This window comes from Hirundo rustica, chromosome 13 (assembly GCF_015227805.2).
Source record: "Hirundo rustica isolate bHirRus1 chromosome 13, bHirRus1.pri.v3, whole genome shotgun sequence".
In the NCBI taxonomy this organism is placed as follows: domain Eukaryota; kingdom Metazoa; phylum Chordata; class Aves; order Passeriformes; family Hirundinidae; genus Hirundo; species Hirundo rustica.
The window spans coordinates 6898499-6924834 of NC_053462.1; the positions used below are offsets into that span (position 1 = coordinate 6898499).

The 26336-nt window shown below is 38.9% G+C and overlaps 1 protein-coding gene across 8 annotated transcripts in view; it reads right to left on the bottom strand.

Annotated features, from left to right (window-relative positions):
- The window catches only part of TCF12 (transcription factor 12), a 160289-nt gene that overhangs the window by 78118 nt on the left and 55835 nt on the right, over positions 1-26336 (bottom strand). The gene's annotated exons all lie outside the window — the stretch shown is intronic.

The following is a 26336-nucleotide window of genomic DNA, read 5'->3' on the forward strand; positions in this document are numbered from 1 at the left end:
CTGAACCACTGATGATAACTGCACAAGAGAACATCACTGTGTGCAGAAATGTCAACTGGTGTTAGAGCTACACAGAGAACGAACTTTTAACTGTTTACCAAAAGAACACTCAGAAAATACAGATCTCCCTAAACCATCCCTCATCTGTAGGCACCTCGCATCTCCATGTATTTATGAAAACACCAATACCTTACTGCCAAGGCACCTCAAGGATGAATACTGGAGCTTTAAGTCACAGAGTATTTGTAAGAGATCATACCAGCTGTGGGAACGTGACTGAAGGAACATTAAGAATAATAACCCAAGTCCAGACATAGTCAAGGTGATCATAACTCTCACGTTTAAAAACATCATGGAACATGGGGAACTGCTCAATGAACTAAAGACTAAAATTTCATATATCAGTAAATACTACCTCACTGCTTGGCTGCACATGTTTTACAAAGGCTTCAAATGACCTAAAGCAGATAAGGAAAACACTTCTCCTCAGCATGTTAAGAACAAAAGGAACACTCATTGCAATATTGGCAACTATTTTATAGAAATGGTGACATGAATAAGAATGATGAAAATGCTTTCTATTTCAACAGCAAGGGGAAGGTAAAAGCAATTGCTAATGCTCTGCACATCTGTATCAGCAGGCTGAGGTAACCTGACTCCAAAAGGATTATTTTTTTTTTCAAATATATGTAAACCAAGGGGTTGTCTCTGGTATTAAGGTTGGTTTTTACTAAGTCTTAGAATAATCATTAAGTGCAAGATCTCTGGAGGAAAGTTCATTTTGTACAATATTTAAAGTAAGTAAATAGGATTGCACAAACAATTTTTTCCTCTGATAACAAACCATAAATAATGACATCAGCAAAATGGATTTTTATTAATAAAGGATTAGTAGGCTAATGGTAATGCTCTTCAATCAGATTTTGTGGGAAAGGTGTGGTTTTTTCACTGTAAGCAGGCACAGTACACTATCATTGTACCTGAGTTTTGTAAGCTATGTTCATTGATAACAATGATAATAAAAGGAAATATTTTTTTAAAATTATTTAAAGTAATGATCTTATTACTCTATTAAAATAATAATTCATTAAGGGAGTGAAAGCTAGGCACCAGATAAAGTTTTAAATGCAACTGGAAACATCAACACGACTCAAACCTTGCCTCTAGATTTAATCTTCCCCCTTTTTTTTTTTTTTTAAAGTATTAGCTTGTCAATCTAAATGTGTTACTGGAAATCCAGAGTTTGCTGGCAGATTGAAACAAATGAAGGCAGGTCAGTGGAGTGCTCTGAACTGCACTTATGGAAGCAAACTGCCCCTTATTCAGCCACGTGCAGAGGGATGCCTGCAGGACTGAGACAAGGTCCTGCAGCCTGGAACTGGATTTACTTTCAGGAGGAGGGTAGGAGCTATAGAAACCTTCCATGTTCCTCCATTATCCCAGCCTTTCCTGTTGGCCTGCATCAGGAGCTCTGCAAAAGGCATTCTGGCCTTGGCAAATCCCCCAGGGAACCTCCTGAGGCATTGACCAGAAAAGGCCAAATGTCCACTTTGGTGTAAAGGGTTTGTGGCTATGGTACCTGAAAGTATTGCAGAGTGAAAATCTTCCTTCTGGGCCCAAACTAAGTACTAATGAGTGAAAGTAAAACCACATGGGCTTTGTATCTTTTTATCTGTTTTACCTGCTTGCACTTCAACTCCCTGGACTGTAGACCAGGTACTGTGGAGCTTACATATTATTGTGGAAGATTTTTATACACAAACAAGGATTAATTTCAGAGACATTTCCCTTTTCATACCTAGCTGTTATCTCTGCTGTAAACTTTCAACTGCACATTAGCTCGCGATATCAAACAGTCATAAACACTTATAAAACACTTTTCTTGATCCTGTTCTGAGTAACTCATCTAAGCCTCGGCATCAGAAGCACCTATTTTACTTCTCATGCATTTTTTTTCAATTTAAATTTATCTTTTTACCACTCTCCCTGAATCTATAATTCTGTTACTACCATCTATACAGTGTATATGGAACCTTTCTTGCTTAACGTCTTTATCAGCCTGGAGGAAAACACCGAGCACACCCTAAAAGTGTTTGCACAGACCCCAGTTTTGGAGTTGCAGTTGGAATACTTGAAGGTAGGACCACCATTCAGAGGAATATAAACAATCTAGAGGAATGGGCCAACTGGAACCTCATAAAATTCAACCATAACAAATGCAAAGGTCTGTACCCGGGATGGAGCAGCCCCTTGCACCAGCGCAGGTTGGGGTCTGGAAGGGGCCGCTGCAGGTGGGACAGCATGGGCAGGGCAATGACCATCCGTCTCTGCTCAGCACTCCCTACACCAGATCAAAAATATAACACCTGATTTCCAACCCCCAAAATAAAACAAAACCCCACCAGCCCACAAGCACTAAAGAGCAACAAACAGAAAGAATCCCACTGCTTTCACTGGATGCAAAGGTTCCCTTCTTTTAACTAGTATCACATCCACTTCAGAATGCTGGATTCTGAAATCCTGCAACTGGCAATTCTCCCCCCAGCTTCCATCAGGTCAAATTACTTCCAATTTCTTCAGTTTCCTTTTGCAACAACTACGTATATCTATTTTTCTGTATTGGTTTCTCTATATCTCTGACATTTACTTCTCCCTCAACATCAAAATTTAGTGAAATAAGTTTAAGCTTTCCAACTCAACTGAATTAAGTCCCTTAATTATTCGTTACATACTGGCTCTGCAAAAATGCTCATGCATTTAAAAACCCACACAACACTGTTCTGTACCTCTTTCCTTCTCTTCCCATGAGAGCACTCTCTTGGATATCTGGTCTCTGCAATGAGTTTATGATTTGCACTCTGCTGTACAAAACAGTAAACGATACTGAATGATGACCAAAACTATCCTTCTTTGAGCAAGTAATTTGAAGAAGAGTCATAAAAAGGTTTAAGACTGATATTGAAATATCTGGGTTTCTCCATTTCTTTAAATTAAAAATTGCATAGCAAAGTAAAACACGGAATCATTGCAGGAGTTCCATGCCACAGCTGTATCTTGAAACTTTCACTACTGCTGTGTTTATTTAATTCACACATATATTCTAATTTTTTAAAAAATGAAGTAGTACCGAGGTCATTTAAATTGCTGCACTTTTACTTCTAGGGTTATATTCACAAAGTCTATTTTAAGAACTGCTTTTGGAAGCAACTGATGTTTTATGCAGTGAACTGCTATTTTCCCAGATGAATAGAATATCCATTCTTTGGCTCACAGTTTCCATGACACTAAAAACAAAACATTCATCGGCACCAGCTCAGTGTTTGATGGTAAATGCAGCTGCAGCTCACAACAGCTTGCAGTGTACCTCAGCCCGCCCCAGCTGAACAGAGGCACTGTATTTCCCCAACGCAATTTCATTGTTTTACAGACAAGCCTGTTCTTGCCAAACTCAAACATTTCAAATCCTGCTGCTGTTCTGTCTTGAAAAGTTATTCAATTCTGTAAGTAATGATACTAATGCTAAGTCTTCCAAATTACCGAACAAAGTACATAACCAGAAACACAGCTTCAGTAACAGTAGCATCTGCCCCTACAGTTAAAAAGACATTTTTGGCCAAAGAGTTTCAAACTTTGCTCCTGATACCATTCCAACTCACTTGCTTCAAGTAAGCTGTTGAAAAAAAATTACAGGGGCAATTTTAAAACTGGCAAATGGAGAAAGTCACATAGCAGTCCAGAGACAAGGAATAGCACTGAGCTTTCAGAACTGCTTCCCTTCCCAAAAAGCAGCATTAAAGTATGCATGTCTCTTTAAAACAGACAGTCTTCTGTTTTAGGACAAGATGCAAGACTTCCACTTGCTAACAATTTAATCCTGCCCCACATTAGCTAACTTTTCATCTGTTTGAGCTCCTGTTTCGGTATATGGTCCCTCTCCTTTTCACACTGGTCAGCACACCACTGTTAAACAAACACTGAGACTTAATCGCATTGGTTTGATTCTAAAGGTCCCATTGAAAACAGGACCTAATCAATACTCCACATTCATTAGGAGTAGCTTTAGGCTTGAATTCCGTAAAGGAATTAAGCATATGTACTACCAAGTATACAAATGGACTAAATTCAGCAGGGACTGCTCAGATGAACTACACACTCAGGAAACTGATAGGGGACTGCAGGCAGATCACAGAGAAATCTGACAAAGGAAAATGCATCACCTCAGCCAACTCTGTGTAGTTCTTATGAAATTCTGTCGAAAGTACTGGAAATACTGAAAAGTACTAAGTTAATAATAACCCATTTGCAATTTAACGGAAGTGCTATTTTAAGCTAGAAATTAATTTCTGGCTTTGCCATAAAATACAGTCCACCTTCTCTAAGGGCAGAAACAAAGTGGTGGCTCGCAGCACGCTGTGTTAGGAGCAGGGGTAAGCCAGCAGCGCCCTGTCCCGGGGTGACAATGCCGTGTCCCGGGGGTGGCAGCGCCCTGTCCCAGGCTGGCAATGCCGTGTCCCGGGGGTGGCAGCGCCCTGTCCCAGGCTGGCAATGCCGTGTCCCGGGGGTGGCAGCGCCCGGTCCCAGGCTGGCAATGCCGTGTCCCGGGGGTGGCAGCGCCCTGTCCCAGGCTGGCAATGCCGTGTCCCGGGGGTGGCAGCGCCTGGTCCCAGGCTGGCAATGCCGTGTCCCGGGGGTGGCAGCGCCCGGTCCCAGGCTGGCAATGCCGTGTCCCGGGGGTGGCAGTGCCGTGCCCCAGGCTGGCAGCGCCGCGTCCCTCAGCGCAGGCGGCGCTGCGCGTTCCCGCTCCCCGCGGCGCGGCCGCTGCCGTGCCCAGAGCGCCCCCTCCCGGCCCCGGCCCCGCAGCGCCCCGGGAGCGGCGCGCGGAAATGTCCCCCGCGGGCAGGGCCTGCGCCGGCCCGACCGAGCCTCCCTGCCGGCCGAGCCCCGGCAAAGTACCGCTCACTACAGAAAAACAGTCATCCAAAGGCTACAGAAATACTTAGCAATAAATCATTAGCAATACAAAAATTAAATCGTTGCTCTTTGTACCCAAACCACTGACTTAGACTTGAGATTCAGCAGGCCCTTCAGGATCAAAGCGTGTTACAGCGGCTTACTGTCAGAGGCCAGTGGAATTCACTTTCAAGCATTACTCTTAATAAATTTCTATCGATGGCCTTTCTACTGACAACTTACTGGACTTTTATCACATCCTTGCACTAAGCCATTAACAAGACTGGATCATCGGTGCACTCCCCATAGGCCACTACAGCTTACAAGATCAGGAAAAAAGTGAAGCTTGCTTTTGTAGCCTTTCCAGGACCTGAATAAGAAACATACACGCCGAGAGCAACATTCTTATTGCCAACACAGCACTTACACCTTCACAGAACTCTGGTGACTGCAGCATAATCTATGTTGCAGGTAGTCATCACTGTAACCTAGGAAGGATATTTGTGTTCTTTTGCAAATAGAGCCCTGCAGAAGTTCTTTGGTGGGCCACTAAATGCTGTTACAGGACACAAATGCTATTTCAAAATTCCAAGTTTATTAAGTGTTTGCTGAGAGTTTGACTCCTTTTTTCCTTCTGAAGCTTAAAAGGAGACAAAAACTCCATAAGTTGGCAGAAATAGTCAACTCCCCTTACAGCTCCTGGAAAGAATTTTCTTATCTATAGATTTAAATTCTTCAAGTTTATTGCAACACCGGTATACATTTCCCTATCCTAGTGTTTCCCAAACAGCAGACGATAAATTGAAGATTCACCATCTGACTGGTATATTAGAGATGATGTTTTTGCTCTCTTACATCAAATATGGTGCCAGTTTCATTAAAAATGTTAGAGAGAAATCCATGTGTTTTCCTGAGAATGTCTTCTTGTAGCTGTAGTGGCAGTAGAAAATAAGGGACTGCATAGGAAGAATACAAGCAACAATGTCTAAGTCCACAGTAAAATCCCACCTGTTTGTGATTATCTCACACACAGCCAGGCATGCAGGGGGAAGATGAATGAACATAGAGAAGCTTTTTCAAGTATAATTTGCAGCATGAAAACCTGAAAGAAACCCCACATCTGAAGCTAACACAGATTCTTCATAGGTCAATAGTTAGTGATCCTTTTTACTGCTCTCTTTTCAAATGTAGATTCTTCATAGCTGTTTACTTTCTGAAACTTTGGATAATGTCTAAAGATACTAAAATGTCATATCAAGCTATTAAGTCAGTAACAGGGGAGGAAGACTGGACAGACAAACAGTATCTATTATAATCACTACCAGCATCTCTCTTGCCCAACCATGAACCATGTCTCATCCATCTGCTCAGGTACTTACCTCTTTTTCAAGAGATAATTGAAAAAAATTAATAAATTCTTACCCATTTGAAAGTGGTTCCAAAAAAAAAAAAAAAATTACAGCAGCTATATTGGATACAGAAGGTCAAAATTCACAGAGTCTTAGAAAAATAGTGTTTTAAAAGATTCTCCAAAACTGATAGCTAAAAGATGTCTGCTTTTCAGATAGCAAAGCACCCACTTTTATTTGAAGTGTAACTCAATCACAAGTGCACAGGAATGCTGAAGCCATGTCATGTAGCTCTATTTGAAATCCTAAATATGGATTTATGACCCCGATCCTTCAAACAGCTACACACGTGCTTAACGGGATTATGTGTGCTTAAAGTCTCTTAGATGCAGAAGTATTTGTAAAATTAGGACTTACCTTGGGCATGCAGATCAGTAGGACACATTGGATATATACTGACTTTGGTTTTATTCGTGAGACATTTGGACACTTCCTATTAAATCAGGCAAACACTGAAGTAAAATTATTTCAGCACTATTTTCTTTGCATGTATCACAAAAAGCTTAGAAGGATTATTGATCTCCTAAAAGAAAACAAGGTTCTATAGGAGCATTACCAAAGCACCAGAATGCTAATTAAGTGGTCACTTTGCTTATGACAAAAACAGCCTCTAAGTAAAAACCTGAGATATGTTTTAAATAGCTTTTTTTCACACCATCCTAGAACATTATGTATTTCTGGAACTGGAGCTATACTGAAATATTCTGAAAAGTGAAAGCACTTGAGATATTATTTCAACAATTGTGTGTCTAAGTAACAGCACTTCACCTATGCACATTTCAGTGTATCCAAAACACTTCAGCTACATACATGCTAAGATTTTTCTTCCCTGAATAAGACCCATTCTTTACTACTTTTTAATTCTTTTTTTTTAAAGTCTTCCCACCCACCCCCCCCCTCCAATTACAGGCAGGAAATAAAAAGGAACGCAACTCTTTTATGTAAAGTAAATCCATCTGGATGTTTGCTGCATCCTATATTATAAACTTGTGATCCCCAACCAGAATGAGTTATAGTGAAGCTGCAGGCAAAATTGTCTCCATATACCACAATCCATTATCCCTGTCAAGTTAATGTTCCATGTTGAGCCATATGGCGTGGGTACACACTCAACAAAGGAAATTCCTTAAACTTGTTATAATCAGCACTTACAGTCATCCAAAAAAACTGACATAAACAGCTTTATTGTGTTTTGTGCATTTCAGTTGATATCCATGACAAAAAGAGGAAGCTTCAGGGGGAGAAAAAAAAAAAAGGAAAAAAAAAAAAAAGGGGGGGGGGGAAAAAAGGGGGAGGAGGCAGTAAAGTTGCAATAATAAAAAGGGAGGGGAAGAGACAGAGACTGTACATTTCATAATTACACAACATTTTCCTTAGCAAGTAATTTTCAATTACAATAAAGCTCAAGACTCCTGACACTGATACAGTGTGCCAGATTAAAAATAGACAAAAAAAACCCCCAAACCCTATCTCATTTTCAATGCAAGTAATACGTTCCATAGCTTCAAAGTGTCCGACTCATGCAAAAGATTATCAATTAAAAAAAAAAAGTGAATAATTTTTAGTTTTCCTGACTTTGCAAAGAAGGCTTGCCTTCAGTTGTTACACAATTATCAAGAATTTAACAATCCTTCATTAGCAATATGGCAATTTAAGTAAATATCTTTCTATGCATTAAGCGTAGGTCACAGATGAATTAAGGACTCCCAGAAGCCTCTGCTACCTGGCACAACCCATCACATCAAGCCTAAGTCAAGGTACAAGTAGAGCAGAACTTCATTCCAGCCCCCGCAGTGACAACAATAAAACGCTGAGAAAACACACTATCAAATACTGAACTCAGCATCAATTTCTGTTAATTACAGCCTTGTCAGCAACGTGATTATTCAAACAGCTCATGCAAATGTTAATGAGTCCGTATTTGCATATTTATTTTTTCCTTTGTTGAAATGTCATTGATTATTACATTCTACAATGATGAATGCTGCTGATGATGTGCTCTGATATGTAATTAGTCATTAAGTGGAATGAATAGATCAATTATGAAAAAGGAGTGAGATTAAGAAATATCAAACAAGACCGCCCAATGTAACCATAGAATTTTTTTTAAAGGAACTAAAATAATTTCTTGGCATTTAAAGTGCAACATCAGTAGTTTTCAATAAATAAACTACTACTTTCCTGAGGTTAAATAAGATCTTCCACATGCACTGCTACTTGGGTAATCTAATTACAATAGCAGAGCACTTTTGTAAATTCAGTAAGAAATCTGCAGTGACACGTAGGTTTTGGGGTTTGGTTGTCGTATCCCGACCCTCCTCCGGCTTGGTTGCTTTTTTGGTTTTTTTTTTTAGAAAAGCTGCTCATGATCCCCCCCAGACTATCTGATCTCTGGGCAGGACTGAGAGCAGCGCTTGCAGCAGCCCCACTTTGTTCACAAGGCGAAGCCGAGCGCTGCCTTTTGCGGCTGCCTGCTCCGACTCCCCAGCCAGCACTCGCGGCTCGCGGATGAAGGGGAAATGGGAGAGAAGAGGAAGGAAGGGGAAAAAAAAAAAAACACCCTAACAAAAAAAACACATTACTGCAGACCAGATGGGAACATTCCACATGACCAAACCAATCAATCACCTCGGTGGGGCGCAGGTGCAACACAGCCGTGTAGCAACACACCATTTCACAGTCTATCGGGCACAAACACATGGTCACCAATCAATGGCACCCCCAGGACCTGGGGGGGAGGCTCTCTCGAGCCTTACTGGTCCATGCCTGATGACTTCATAATCACACATCATTTCATTCACTGGAGGATACAAACCAGCATTCTAATAACCTTCCCCCGAAACCGGTCATGTTGTGCATATTAATAGAGTGCCGGGTAGAGCTCAACCGCCAGCTCTGCGCTGCAATTCGAGCGCAGCCTGCAAGAAGGAAACAACCTGAAGCTCTGAACTTCTGCCTGAGGAAGGAGTCGGCTCAGACCCAGATCAATGGCAACGTTATTCATTTTGCCAAAATAAACCCTGCACGACGCTCGCACCTTTCACCAAGCAACCCCAGAACAATAGCAACCGAGCAGAGATAAAGGACAAAGCAGGATGAAAAATCAATGAAAGAATGTGCTGCTGGACCCGGTGATATGCAAGACAAAATTCTGAAACAAACAGGAACACTGGTAACAACAACCAAAATTTAAAGATTTATTGATATACTTACCAATGCTCTCAGGGAAAGAAATAATTTTATTTCTTTTAGGCCAAACATCACAGATGAGTATTAAAACAAGCAGATAAAGTATACAATGTGATGTGATCCCGACACACTAAGACTTAGATCAGACCACTAGCTGCTTTTGACTAGTTTGCAAAAAAGGTCAGTTACAAATGTTAATTTAAGTTTGTGTTATTGATGACTCAGGAGTATAATAAACATTACCGACATAAGGATATGGTGACATTTTTGCCGGAGCATATCACACTATACTGTTAAGTATTTGCACTGTTTAAAAGCTACTCAGGAAACAAATGTGATAAGGAACACATCGTCTCTTGGAATTACTTTACGCCTTGGGGCCAAAAGTCCAATGAGTTGCAACTGAAACGTAAAAGACTAAACAAACTACTAATACACACATATAATGTTTAGAATGCTGTAAGTGCCCAGGTAGGTAGGACTTCACCATTTGGTATCAAAGCAAAGAGCTAAGTTTTATTTATGTATTTCTTAAACTGATTATACGAAAAACGGACACCTCTAAATTTTACAGTTAAAAATTATGCAAATGTAGCATCTACTGAACCAACTCAGTTTTGCTTTTGGGCACAAATTGCCGAGAACTTGGAAAAATAAGTATGTAGACATGATAAGAGTACCGTCCTTAGGTTGCACTCTGAAGCACTACATGTTGCTTTAGGTCAATGACAATTCCTCCTAGCCTATCTGGGAGGCTACACAAAGGAACTACTGCCTAATTCAATTCATTAATACAAGGATGAGGAAGATATAAAGCCAGAAGCAAAAAGCACACTTTTTTATAGTTAGCATCCAAGTAATTTGGTGATTTGTGGTGCTGCAGGCCTTCTAATCATCCTTCCTTGACTTTTTCCCTTCCCAATTTCAAAGATCTCAAGGAAATGCACAGAAGTATTTATATTTTGCTAACAATTCAGATTCTGAGTATGATTCACAGAACCACAGGGTCAAATCCAAGTTCTATAATCCAAAAACTACACACAATAAAAAGGTGGCACACTAGGCGCTAGACAGAAGAGCATGGAAGGGTTAAAGAACAAACATGAGTATTATCAAAGGAATATTCACATCCTTTTGCAGAATTATGTTGGCCAGCAGCAAAGGAAGTGTTCTCCCTTATTAGAATACAAAAATCATTAATCAATAAATTATTAAATTAAGGGCCTGATGACTGGTTCTATTCTGGGCACTTACAGGATGCTAATTACTGCAGTGTTTGGGGAACCTATAGTGTTAAAATCAGAATTTCTCCTTCAATAAGATCCATTTTTTAGATTAAATTCAGCTCCTTTTTCTTTCTGAAAGCTCTTGAAAAGAAATGAAAATGTGACATAATGAATTAAGTACTATTATTCACTACACTTCATATGTAACACAGGGCAAGTTGATGGCTATGCTACAGACTTGACACCTCTTAAGAGCCAAAAAACTAACAGCTGGTGACATTCCCAATGGAAAGTGCTGGGAGGAGTTTGACAAACAATCTTGTCCAAAATCAAAGTACCTCAAGTAAAGCTCACCCTAACCTGGAAACATTAAGCAAGATGGAGAACCAGGGACAGGTCATGTCTCAGGGTCCATCTGAGCATCTCTCTTCCCTTCTCTGTGCTAAAATTCTGTCTGAGTGAAGCCAAAACCACGGGGAACTCTGGTGGGCAGCATGAACCAGCCACTAAACCTCTTCTGGTCCTCAGACAAAAGCCAGCCTCTCACTGACCAGCATGGCAAAGCAATGGGGCTGTGCTCGCACTTGCTTGTGACAGAATTACATCTTAAAAAGGCTCAGCTCAACACAGCTGAGCACAATAGGATTAAGATTTATCAAAGAAACTTCAAAAGAAAGGGTATTCCAAGATGGCAAAAGGTGGCACTGCTTGTGAGCAGGGCATTCCCACAAAGGCAGGATGAAATGCATCGGACACATATTTTAGTGAACTTCTGAGAAGAGTTTTTAAAAAGTGCACGGCACAGGTATCAGGGATCTAATTGTTATATAAACTATATAGGCTGTAAGGACATCAAGATGAACATTAACAGATTTTAAACAGTTTGTTGAAATCAGTGAAGGAAACATGACAACATATAACACAAATTTTAATCCAGAGAGACAATACATAACTCCTGCAGCATTCTCTACAGCAAAGGACTCCACTGCATTCTTATCCCCAAAATATACAGAAGCAAAGTTATCAAAAAAACATTATGTATAAATTCACAAGTATATAGTGTGTAAATTAGAAAATTTATCTTTCAAAAAGTAGTTTTGATTAATTCTTTCACTAAAAATTAGACAAGCACCACTGTTCAGAAAGAGGGAGCTAGAAGTTAATGAACAAAACAGTTATAAAAAACCCAAAATAACCTCATCTTATCAATGCAGCATCCTGAAATGGATTTCTGCAAGAGGTACTCATGGCATGAAAAATAAAGCAAAATTAATATTTACAATAAACATTAGCAAGAATGTGTTGAAGCTTATGACAGTTGATAGCTAAGACTGAAAGAGTTCTGCAATTTCTTGAGTGAAAATGGTTAAATGACAGGGAGGCAATGCAAATGTTACCCTAACAAGAGACACACTTTTGCTCAATATTAAAAGAAGCCTTAAAAAATTTGTTTGATGAATGAAACTTAAAACTGAAAGTACAGCTCAAATTAGGAATAAACTTCCCTCCATGAACGCAATTCTTATGAGCATTCAAATCCAAAGAAAATCTTCAGTGCTGATAAGAATTTTCTTTAACTACTACAGAAACATTCAAACCCAGCTACATTGAATGCTTTAAAGTTTAGATACTGCCTAACTGCTCCCTTCTATCTAATCAACCATACTGACATTACGCAGCCTTAGCCGGGGTCAACAAAAATGATTCATTTTGTGTTTTGCCTAACTGGACTCCTTATGATCAGCTGTTAGCGTCAAGCTGTCTGATTTCCATTCAGGCTTCACAGCTGGATTCATCAAAAAAAAAAAAAAAAAGAATATTAAACCTTGGGCAAGCATAGCTGGCTTTGACTTCCAAATAAGCATTTTTCTAACTAATCATGATATACTTTCAGGTATTAAATAAGACATTCATTCCAATACAATTTTTTCAATGCGACTTCATCTATTGAAGAGCTGCAAATGTAAAGAAGCTAACAAAACTAAAATCTTTCATGAGAAAAAAAGAATCAGGACTAGGACCATGAATTTATTTTCTCTAGGTAAAAATCTCCTTGCAAAGAAGTGTTGGAATAACATGGAGGCTGATGGTGGGTTGGTTTTCACTTCTTTTAAAAAGCTATGAGAAATATTTTGGGAACTTTTTTCAATAGTTACTGAGCTGGTTCTTAAAGAGTTGGTATCTTTTACATTTGGAACAAAAAGGATTTCTAAGTTATGATAGAGAGAACGTATACACTGCTCAGAGCTATTTTATATTTCAAGGATGTTCTTGGTAGCAAAAATATCTTCTACAAGATGGATAGTTATTAAAAAAGAATAAATCAATATCCACAGTGGAAAAATGGGAAGTCTGTGAATTTTTTTTATTTATTTATATTTGTCTTCCAAAAAAGAAAATAGATGAGCAGTTCTCCCATCAATGCTTATTTAAGCACTTATTTGAAAAAGGTCAACAGGACAGAGAGGAGAAAGGCATAAGTTAGAAAAGGAGGTTCTTTGTACGACTGCAAAAATGAAATATGGCATCTAATAGTTCATAGTTACATTGCCACCCCTTTTTTAAATCATGAATTTTCTCAGGGGAGCAGGCGAAGGGCCACGTCCTCCTCCTCACAACAACAGTCCTTGAACAGGCTACAGAGGGAGTTAGGGACTCCACTGCTCACACGGGAAGGGGAGAGCACAGGAATGCACATTATCAGAAAGACACCAAAGGCAAAAAGGCAGGAAGGGTAAGACTAGAAATAATTAATAATAATAATTTTAAAAGAAAGCTAAAAATAAAATTTACTTGCTGTAGTTTGTCACTTCCTATGTCTTATTGTTGATACATTACTTCTACAGATTTGTTACAACAAAATGTTCAATGCATGGTGTTTTAGCCCACTGAATATGAAAAATGAACAACCAGATATGAATTTAAGTTTACCTAACACAAATTTTGAACTCTTTAAATAGAATTAATTGTTTTTTAAATCCTAAAAACATTTAAAACACATATGTATTTTAAATGTTCTTATTGGAGTGGTCCCCCAAGTTCCCCACAGCAAATTTATGGACCTGTGAAAGGAAACTGTCAATCAGATACCTGTTCAATATCTTGAAACTTGAGATTTTATTACTAGCTGCCACTAATCCTGTCTCACAGGCCAGTAAAACCAAAGAACATATCCAAAGAGGGACACGATCAGGAAAGCCATGAAACTCATTACACACACTGGTTTATTGGCAATATTAAAAAAATAAAATAAAATAAAAAAGGGAAAATATAAGAAAACACATTTTGGACAGTATCCTGCAGTTACAATCACTTGACATGAATCTCATGACAAATTTAAAAAAAATAAATTCAAACAAAACAAGTTCAAGGCAATACTGTCTTTTTAAAGCTAAACTACTTCTGTGCATATGACCCCTTTTATTACGTACTGACAGAAATAAAATGTGAAAAAGTTTGGATTTAGTACTTTACAAACTGGTCACAGCACAGTTAGCTCAGATGGCCAGTTGAACAGAACATCCTTAGGGAGACAGAGCCACCCCTGAGGCTTTGTGGGCAGAAAATCTTTAGGCAAAGTGATTCATCATGTGTGGCAAGACGACTGTGACATCTAAAGATTCTTGCCTTGAGCAGCGCGGTACATGCTACAAGGGATAAGCGTTCTGAAAAACATCCACACACATCTCAGAAGCTTCAGTAAAAAGGACAAGTTTCAAATAACAAAATACTGGGCACTAACAATGTGTATGTGAATTTGCTTCTTGCATTGGAAAAGTGCAAAGTTCCCCTTCAAGCCATGCTGTTGACCTAACACAGAAATAAGCAAATTTTTACTAATTTTGCATTCAAATTATTTCAGGTCTAATTTTAGTATCTGGCTCATATTACTTCCTCCAATGTAACTAAGCCTTAGTCCTGCTTTGATGTCCTTTAGAAGCTGGCCATCAATAAATTATTATTTTTCCACTTTAAAAAGTATTCTCCTATACTGGTTTTTGTTATTCTCTTGTCCGTGCACCACAGCTTCTAGCATTTCTAACAGAGAATCAGTGAATGCATTAATTACTACACCTCAGTGCAATATGAAGTTTTCATCTTCTAAAAGAAGAGGAAGGGGAAAATTTACACTACTACACAGCACCCCTGTTCAGAACCTGAACTTCCAGACCTCTTAGAGGATGCCAATTTTGAGTATACAAATGTCTCACAAACAAACAAGAAGACCCAAAAGACCCAAGGAGAAAGACTCCTCTACCATGGTGTCCCAGCAATAGCACTGGCCACTAACAGGAACACAGAGAAAAGAAGCACAAAAACCCAGAGAAAATGTGAAAATGTGGTACGCACTGGACTTCAACAGTCAGGCATTACAGCCAAGTACCTACCACATGGCAAATAACAGAGCCTAAGCAGTTTTAAAATTTATCTTTTATTTATATTTAAGATGAAGGAAACAAAAAAGAAATCTTTACAAAGAGCAACACATCTGCACAAAACCACATAAAAATAGTCTTTTCTTAAGAGAGCCAAAACAAGTCAACAGACCAAGGCAGATAGACAAGCCAGGTAAAGACAGGAAAGATCCCAAAGCACAGCTGGGCACGAGCCTTGTGAAAGAACTCAGCTGGAACAGGGTACTGATCCAGATGGGTGCATTCAAGGGACAAAAACACGAGTTCAACCACAAGTAACACTACACTAAAACTACACTCTACAGATTTGAGGACAGATGATTCTATTAATTATTTTAATGTAAACTAAAGTTTACATTATTTCCTACCTCTGAGCCTTCAGCATTTTTTAAAGAAAATAAACTGGACCAATGACACAATTGCACTGCAGTAACAAACAGGAAAGCAACATAAAAATACCGTCAAGAAAGCAGGAGAGATCAGTAGAAGGGCAATGGCAACGTTAAAAACAGCTTTCAGTTCAGTAACAGTGCTGAAACTGATTATCAAGGGAATAACAATGCTTGAGAGCACAGGTTAAAAGAAGAAAAAAAAGTTACTGGGCCTGGATAACATTTTCTCCTGATGAATCACTGCCTTCCCATTTGGTGTTTTATTTCACATTGGTTTACTGGCATTTGCACTATGTCTCTATCATGAGACCAAGCTGTGTCTGAGCTGGGGAGAGAGGGGGAGGCACACAAAACAGATACTCCGAGGTGCACAGTAACGGGGAAGCATTCCTCCTTCCTATTGGAGAATGTCAACCAAGCAACTCCACACAGTACCTTGAGTTCACAACATTCGGGCTCTAAATTTCCTTCTATGTAGGTAAAATGAGACAAATCAATACAGAAAATATCCTATATTTTAAAAGTACTATTTAGCTTTACTCTGTTCTAAATAAATAGCTGAAAGCGCACTGTTTATTGTCTCTACATAAACAAACCATCCTGGATTAAATGGTTACCAACTGAAGAAACACACGGGCTTTTTCCTCCTGCCAACAAACTATATTCTTTTCCCTAGCTTGTAACTGTGCAACTGAATCCTGCAGTATTTTTCTACTGCCCCTCTTTGTTTACCCCGCTGCCCCCCCCCAAATCCAGAATACTGATGGTACATATTAATATTCAATTCCTTTATCAGATTTGGTTTGGGTTTTTTACCATGTGTCTTTTGAATCATGTTTCTAGGAACATACACTTCTAATGTAATAGCAAAAATGTAATTGAAATAAAGAACATCCAAGTATACTGGACAAAACTATTTGTTATAATTGTGCCCAGGGCCGAGTGCCAGATAGCTGTCAAACAAAGGAACAAAATCATACAGTTGTTTGGCACTCAAGGCTGAAATCATTGTGAAACATGCACTGTTTATAAATTGTCACTGATGAATAAAAGCAGTGAACAAAAAAAATTTTAAAAATGCAGCCAAGCCTCAGAAAGACAAGGCAATCATGGCTCCTCCTCCCACCACTCTGTAATCAAACAAAACAAAATAACCCTCAAGCCCTCACTGTGCTGGGCAAGAGCAAGGCAGCGGTGAAGGTAAACAGAGCATCGCATGAACAGGAGAGTCCAGGCCATGCTCCCACAGCTCAGCCTGCAGAGTACCAGCAAAGGGAGAAGATTCAGAAACACAAAAAATGGTATGTGGATTTCTCAGCTTTGTTAGGTCTAAAATAATTTTTAAACACCAGCAATGCTAGCAACATTTATCTTAAGCTTAAAGATACCAGTCCCAGATGATGTAAAGAAAAATTGGTTCAGTGATGGTAAAATGTATTAGTCAATCTTTCACCATAGAACATAGACTGCTGGGAAAAAAAAAAAAAAATCACCTCACCTATCATTGAGAAGAAAGACCTAATTCATGCCAGGTGAAAGCATGACATTTCTCTAAATATAGAGTAAAAACTGTATCCTGGCATACTAAGCAAGAGCTCAGTTTCTGATCTAGCATACCAGTACCAATTCCAGTACTCTTCAAACTTGAAGCTGTATAATAATGCAGCACATCCATAAGGAAATAAAATCTTCTCTAAAATCAAAGAAAAAAGAATTTACAAATATGGGAGAGAAGTTCTCATTTTTTGACTGCTGGGTAGAGTATTAAGGTGTGCTAAATGCTTTCTATAGTATAACACATAGGAGCGTCTGCAAACTCCCTTGGAGTTAGAATTACATGATCAGAAGATTCTCTACAGAATTTCATGATGCAATGCAATTTTTAAGACATAATTTAAGAAATATGGTTCTATATGGAGTTTAGTTTTGTAAATCTTGATTCTAGCAGGTCAATCGCTAAGCTGGGAAGTACCTCAAGGCTTCAAATAAATATATAAATAAATTAAATCTGAGGCGACAGCTTGTAATGGACCAGCAATATGTGAAATAAATAAATGATGTAATAGGAAAGAAATTAATTCAGTCAGAAACTGAAGTGTTATTTATCACATCAGAATAGTAAGACAAACTTCTCTTTGCTCGGAACATGGAGCAAACATGCTTAAAAGTGCAGTGTCCTGATAAGGATCATACAAGTACACCCCTTCCTATCACTGCAGAACATTTTTTAAACATGATACAAGTTTATTTATGATACAGTCATGCACTTAGGTATTCAAGGCAGACCCCAGGGATCAGCCTTGAAGCTTACAGGGCTGTTAACAAGTCACTCAATTACTCTCAAGACTTCTGCTTTCTATGTCCCATTGTATAAGAGGAAGCCATTGCAAGATGCCTTATTTATATTGCACATATCCAAAGTGCCAGGATTATTTCACAGGTCCTATTACAATGGGAAGTAAATAAAAATTTCACTGCAGTTATTGTGACAGCACTAGTTTTTCCCATGGTCTGTACAATCCCAGTTTAAATTTACACATTGTACATTTACACATTCCATATTTTATTTCCTTTGGTTCCCTCCTACCTTTAAGCCCCATGGCCAGACCTTGCCAGTTTTACAGCAAACAGTAAAAATCAGTCAACTCATCTTAATAGTAACCACCATGCTTCGTCCTCATTCCCACTTCAATGAACTTTTTTATTTCATCTCTTAACTTAAGGCTACTGCTTTCTTTAAAAGAACCAGTAACCGTAAACCCAAATAGTGTGAGGCTCTTTAATCATTTATGTAACACATCATCACATAAAATTATGCGTCAACTCTCCCCTGCATTTCATCTTCAAATGGAGGACCCGTGTGAGCATCTTTCCAAAACAGCCCAACCAAGCAGCACCCTCCCTCCATCAAATGCCATCCTGGTGAAGCTTCCACACACACAGTTTCGCCAAGTGACCCTCCATGGGGATGCCAAGGAAATAACTCCGCAGAATTTTCATCTGACTTCCCAATTTACACACGTGCAGAGCCACAGAAGCTGCACACCTGTGTGAAAGCTACAATGCTGACAGCCTCCAGGAAAAAGCATTAAAAGCCAAGCAATCAAGAAAGCCTCGCAAATAAAGCAAAATGTAACCATCTCTTAAGAGAATGAGTTGCAGTTCCTCTGGTCTTTGCACATTTCTGGTACATGAAAGTCTTTCATCCACTTTTCTAAAACAAGACTTTGGTGCAATATTAGATTGAAGTGAAAGTGTCCAGACGTGATCGCCAAAATCAAACTTAAAAAATTTGTTTTCTTTTGATGACACTGGTCCCATTCATCCATTATGCAGCTGAAGCACCACACACCTACAGCATCTTACACCTCTATGGAAAACGCAGCAGCTGCTCAGGCAACACATAAAATTCATACTATTAGAGGTCCAACAGCCCCATGCACCTGAAAAATAAAACTACATCTTCGATTTTCATCTGGTTTGTTTTCTCTTCCTGATGTCTTATCTAAATAAAGTCAGGTTTCCAGCAGCAACAAACATTTGACTCACTAAAACCCAATCTCTAAAGAAAATTATTAGCAACTTCGTATCATATTCATGCAAGTATTATAATGCCCCAAATCACAAAAGCCACTTGTTTTGGCATGAGCAGCCTAGTTAGAACATTTTGGTTGATCAGTTCAGAATTTAATCACTGGATACAAGCTGCTGCATTTATTAAAAACTGGACTGCTAGCAACTCACAGGCTACAGCTACGTGCATGGAAGAATGAAAAAAAATTAATGGAATGAAATAGAGATTAAGTAAATGATTTTTATGCACCTGGCGATAAGCAAACATCTTTATTACAAAACAAAGACAAGCCATGAAAAATTACAAAATTATCTTTTAATCACCAGTGAGCTTTCTACAACCTCCTATTTGAACAGGATAATAGTTATTATGTAGATCCCTAAGCAACTGCCTCATGGGGAAGTTACATCACCAGTACGGGAAAGAATCGCCCCCTCCTCCCTAGAAGGGAGCTTGGCGCCTTCAGACAGACTCAAATTTAAAATCCTACAGCTTCACCCAGCTGATCCCATCCACTGGAACACATCTACAAGTGCCCAGGGATGGCAGGAACCACAGGAGAGAAATATGCCCTTTCAGCATTTCATGCACTGATGAGCCTTGTAACAGATAAACATACCCTGCAGCAGCTAAACTGACATGTAATAACAAAGAGGAAATACAAGACTTAAAAATTTCATCAGATTACTATTTATTCCCCTTTTCAGAGGCAGAGTACACTGTGAATAAATCAACACTCAAATGTATCAGACTGCATTAACTAAAACCCAAGCTTGGCAGAACAAATTTTATCAGAACTAAAATATTTCAAAATGCAAAAGACGCAGACTCTGCATATTTATTCCCAGGCTGGCAGTTCAAAAGTACTCAGTATGACAAAAAATCTGGGTTCAAGTGTGAGACCATTTTGTAGAAGGCAACATTTCATCTTCCTCCAACACAGTTAGCACTAGGTCCCATTTTTTTCTCCCGTTAGTGCACGGTGCAAACACCACCACCGTCCGTGGACACGAGAGCTGCAAGTTCTGCCTGCGGGACACACGGTAGATTGTAAGATACCTGCGGCACTGATAGTATCCAGAGAAAAGGAATCATCACCTCTTCCTAGCACAACGCTTAATCATATAGCCTGATGGGTTTTCAAGAACAAATTTATTCACCTGCTTACTCGACAGAAAGAAAACCTTTCTGGTTTCTTCCTTGAACCACAGCACCGCAGGCTAAGCCCGCTACCAGCTCCAACACCGATGGGGAGATACAAAAATCGTCTAAACGCGCACAACACTCCAGGTGGGTAAGGACGAAGCGCCTCAACGCTCCAGGCCGCTCCTGCAGCGAGCGGCTCACCGAAGGAGGGCTCGGGCTGCGCACCGCGCACCTGCTCGCGCTCCTCGGCTCCCCGCGGCAGGGAGCGGCGCGCGCCAGCCGAGCGGGCAGGCGGCCGTGCCCGCGCGCGTACCTGGCACGGCCGCACCTGAGCACCACCTGAGGAGCGCTGCCAGGGCCCCTCTGCCACAGCTGCTCGCCAGGAGAGAGAGCCAAGCCTCGAGGGGCGGAGAGCGCGGGCGGACACCTGCTCCAGCGCAACGCTACGAAGGACACGAGCCCCCGCCGCGCGGGGAGAGAGCCTCCGTGTATTACCGCAGGTAAAGAAATGTTAGGAAAGCTATTTGATTGAAATATTAGCGTAAACAGAAGGGAAAACTAAGCTTAACGCACGCTCTTGTGAGCAAAAACCCAGGGGTAAAAATGCCCTGCACTTAGCACTTTCACTAAATGACTGTGTAATTTAATTTCCCAGAAACCCATTAGCTTTCACAAAAGGAAAATTAAGAGCAGATGAGAGCAATTCTTTGGTGTGAGTGGAATTTATTTAATGTAATACCTGGGGAAAAAAAAGAAGGAAAAAAAAAAAAAAAAAGATAAATCTGAAACTGTCTGAACAGATAGAAAACACTGCAACTCTAGGAAGCTTCAGCCCACAGAGCAGAGGCTGTGTGCTGGCAGTAACCAGTGTGTCAGAGCCCAGGTCTGAGAGCTGCCTCTGCCCAGCACACCACGCCAGAGCTGGGACACAGCCAGATGCACAAACACTCCAGAACAAAAGGGCTGCTAGCATTCAAACCAGAAACAAACAAACAAAAAGGAACCTCAATTTATTTGTGGCGGTCTTGTATATTCATATGTGAAGTAAATTATTTAAATAATTATCTGGAAGAGAGGAAGAAATAAATTTAGCTTAAAACCCTTACTCTGGGTTTGAAATTTCATTATAAAACTCAAAATAGTACAAAGGTCACAACAGGTTTTTAGCCAATCTATATTGTATAAAACCAACATCAATTCAACAGAGTGACATGCCCCAAAAGGAAAAGAAACAATCTCAGAAGGGAGCTTCAATGGAAATCTTCCATTTTCCAGATTCATTATATGCAATGATTTGGAAAATGCTAATCATTAAAAAAACATAAGCCTATCCGAAGCAAGAAGACAAGAAGCATTACTGGGGTGAAGCAATGGCAACACTCACTTTGGGAAAAGTAGCCATGATGTATTGCACAGAGGTGAGCCAGCATCGTGGTATTTTTAGCTTTAATAATCAAAACAATAAGTGATTCAGTGAAATGTAAACATAATACTGTAGAGCTGCACAATACAGTTACGTAAAATGAATGTCAAGGAAGTTTTTCAGCATAGGAAGTTTACAGTCTATGGCTCGTGGTGGACTCAGTATCAATGCCTCTAAGTATTTATTGTAACTCTGAAAGATCTTATACTCATGGGTTTTTTACCAGGGAACGTTTTTCTAAACTCAGTAATATTTGACAGATAACTACGCAGAATGTGAAGCTTATCAGGTATCCTTTTACAACTTTCTTTCAACTTACTGCCCTGTAAAATGAGATGGACTAAAGCACTTGTCACAATCTTTTTTATGTCACAGTTTTGTCATTTTCTTCTTTTAACATTTTCCTCTTTCTTCCTAATGAATTCTCCAAAGGATATAAAATATTCTGTCCTCACCATTCACCAAGTTAATAACAATGTAACTGCATATAAATTATTTCAGATCAATCTTGCTATTACTGAGATCTCTGGAGATCATTTCCATTGTGATGCCTGTTTTGGTTTTTTTTTTTCATGTGCTGAAATATTAATGACTATAGAAAGCAATTCAAGGAAATCTAACTATTATTTTGGACAAATAGAGGGTCTGCCAACTCCCTACTTGCATCTGCCCTCTCCCTTCCTAAAAGGTAATCAAGACAAGATTCCTAGCAGAAACTATAATGGCGTCAGTCTTAATATGTGCCATTTTAATAACTATTTACCCTTGCTGGTTTCCTACTATTGCCTTCACCATTATAAAGTCATTTGATAGCAAGATCTCTCTCTTCAATTCCAAAATTATTTTATTGAAGGGTTACTGAGGAAGAAAACCAGCAATTTTCCTGGAGATTAGTTAGATTCCTAACTGAGTACCAGTTCAGATGCATGCCTTCTTTTAATTGTATTTTGAAGTTCAAAACCCTCTCCTTTTACTGAGAATAACCTTTCACAAATTATGGTTTTAAAGGCTTGCATCAGCTGTTCAAGAACTGTATCAGTACTGGCAGGCTTACAGAAGCTTCAGCTATTTACCATGTTGCTTCAAAAAATGCTCCACCAATATTCATCTTTAAAAATACCTACTACTCTATCCAAGCCAACTGAGGTGCTTAAATTACAAGTCAAATAATAGATTTTACAACAAAAATTAATGCAGTACTTTCAGTTTGAAAGATGCACTGGCAGAAGCCCAGCCATTCTTAGAAACCTGCACAATCAGGCAATCAAGTCAATTAAATGAATAGTAACTCTGAAACCAGAAGGCATCCCAATCCAGATATTGATCTCTCATTCATATGAATACTACACAAATTCCATTGTGAGTTTCACAGTAACCTGAAGACCAGTTTTGAAAATTCTTAAAATTTGGATTCTACCCATGAAGCACCTCTCTGCTCCTGCCACCCTCCACACAGTAGTTTCCACCCAGCGCACATCTATTAAGCCCTGCTACACTGGAACAAGACTTCTGAACAGTAAGAGAAGGTAAAATTCCCTATGTATATAGATGTAATTTACTCAGAAACCCTGTTCTGTGATGTCTGATGACAAACCACCCAAGTGACCCAAGTGCATCAAGTACAACCAACAGGAAAGGAAGTTGCACTGCAAAAACCCCAACATGTATTATTCTGCTTCCCTTTGCCAGTACTACCTTTGGTTCTTTCACCTATTAATTTCAAACAGGAGAAGAATCAGATTTACCCTTTATATTCACATTATAAACAGAAAAAGAAGCTATAGCTTTATTAACAATCTGAGTAATTTATAGCTCTAATTAGTGTAACAAGTTTCTACTCCCACGTTGTAAATACCAGCTGTTGTGTCTTGATTTCTCTGCACGGTCAGTCCCTCCATCTCTGAATGCTGGCCATAAGAAAGCACCATAGCATCACCCAGCAGAAATGAACTAGTAACTGTAACTTGCAGCTGATCTATTGGAGTCAGTTAGTAAATGAGGCAGATAACCTAAAATCTTTTGTTTTCATACACTCAGAATCTCTGATTTCATTGACAGGTCTTCAAACCCTGTTGCTAGCTCAGAAACACCTAGAGCTCTAAAACGTAACCCAATTAAACTTTAAAGGCACTAGCTAAAGAAATTATGAGAAAACAAGGAAATATATTAGAAAGAAAACTTTCAACAAGGAAAAATTAGAAAGCTGATATTCAACCACTGTCTTTTCACTCACTATTGACTAAATTTTTTAATGACTTCTTGTCATATACAACCATGTGGAGCTGTGCAGTGCACAGACGATGAACATGGAGCACAAAAGTTTGGCTGTTATCCTTTCTACCTCTTTTGGACAGACCGGCACACAAAAGAGAGTAATTCACCCACTTCAAATTTTCAAGACAGACCAACAAAAACTCCTTTAAGCTATATTCAAGAATAATCTGCTTTCTTTCTTCCCAGTAAGTAGTAGTAAAAAAAGCTCAGGAAAATAAAGTCCAGGGAGCACTACAACAGAACATACAATGCCACATGCTTGAAGGGTCCTAGCAAAAACTGACCTCTCCTTGCAAGTGCAGAGTACTAAAAGGCAGCATAATTACAGAGAAAAGAATCTCATATCCTTGTGAATAGTTTTCTAGAATGTAATTAAAAGAGAAGTGTTGAATAAGCAAAGATTATCAAGTCTAAATGGAGCTACAATGCCACCAATATATCTTAGCCTGATTTCCTATGATCTCTATGGATACCAACAGACTATGCTGGTCCCAAGAGGATTCAGTGGTTTTACTCAAAATATAAGTAACAGCCCTTCTTTTTTTATATTACCAAATCAACACGATAATTCTGGAATTCATTAGTGAAGAACACTAACCAATCCAGCATAATAGCTTTACTTCCTCTGCAAAACACTTCAAAAAATATCTAAATGAATATGGAAATGCATCTTTCTGTGGTAAATTGTTCATTATTGAATCATTATCAACTCTTGTTAGACAAAATTTCTCTCTTTTGCAATGTACAAGATCATTAAAATGTTTGAGAGCTCCATCATGAAAGACAGTGGCACTTTATAATCCACTATCTCTTCAGGCAAATATGCTTACGGCTGAGCATAATACACAAAACAACAACATCCCCTTGACACACAATTCTTTCTTTTAATGGTACTCTTAAGTGTTGACAGCAATGGTGAAATATGTTGTCACTCTCTCTTCTTCTTTTTTAATAGTTTTTAACTCTTTCAGAAATATAGTTCAGTCATGATAAAATTTTGGGAAGGATTTCTTAGGTCTTGGTTGTGGAACCCAGATGCTCAATCACTGCTGTTAGCTAGTGAGGTATTTCCTTTAAGCTCATCAAGTTCATGCTCTTCGCCTCCCTCCATCTCCTTTTAAACTCCAAAGATCACAAAATAATGAACCAACACCTTAAGTATTGTATGTCTACATCAGCTAATATAATAAACGTGTTCATTCTGTTTATGGGAACATGTCCAATATTTGATTTTGAAAAACTGTATAACATCTTTGTCTAAAAGAACTTTAGAAGAATTTTTTTTCTCTTGAATAATAGATAAAGAAACTATAAACAGGGATAGTAGTACCACACAGAGAAGTACTACTCTATGTTTTCATATAGCTTTTATCATTCCTCTCTCCAAACTTTCACCATCAAGTAAAATACAATGCAAAAACTAATGATGTGAAGGTGTAATATACAAAGCTGCATCCCGCGCAGTAACCTTAGTAAAATGAACATAACTTTGTTATTACAAGCCAAAAACTACACGAGGAATACTTTTAAAGGCATACTGTTAGAGTTCTGAAGTGAACATATCTTAGAGATATATACTGAAGTAATTGAAGGAACCCATCTTTTTAGCTTTCTGCTATAAAAGAAAAAAACCAACATGTTTGAAAGAGTATTTGGAGAAGGTTTACTTTGCTTTATCAAAATAACTGCTACATTTTAGCTTTGCTGTCTTCAGACTGAATTGACCAATTGACATGTCATCTCTCTAATCAAAGTCTACAGAGATGGGCATTTTAAAACTGCCCGTTTTCAGCTTCGGATATGAAGTTTAAACAAAATTCTGTTTTCAGCAATAGCTGAGCTTTGTCTGTCTCTGTTTCAGAGAAAATTAAAGTAGTAAACAAAGACTGAGCAAAGTAGAAAGATTTCCAAAAGAAATTGCAGACCACCAGGATTTGGATTTAGGTAATCCACTTAGATTACCATGGCTATGTCTTAAAAGGACAATACTGAGATCACAAAATAGGTCATGTCTACAAGATGGGGAATATAGAAGTGAAACAATGTGAAATGTACAAATTCTGAACAAATATTCAGAGTTATCCTGAAATTTAAAATACAAAACAAAAATGGTCCCAAGCCCACATACTGCCAAATTAAATATTTTGAAATCAACAGTTTTATGTTCCAAACTGGAACACACAAAAGGAGATTTTTCAACCAACACCAGCAATACAATGATATGTTTCAGGTAACTCAAAGTGCAGTGCCCTAGGACAACAGGAGTCTTCATCTATTTCTTAGAAGTGACAGAGCTTCTAATGCAACAAATATCAAAGAAATTAGAAATTTAAAAATA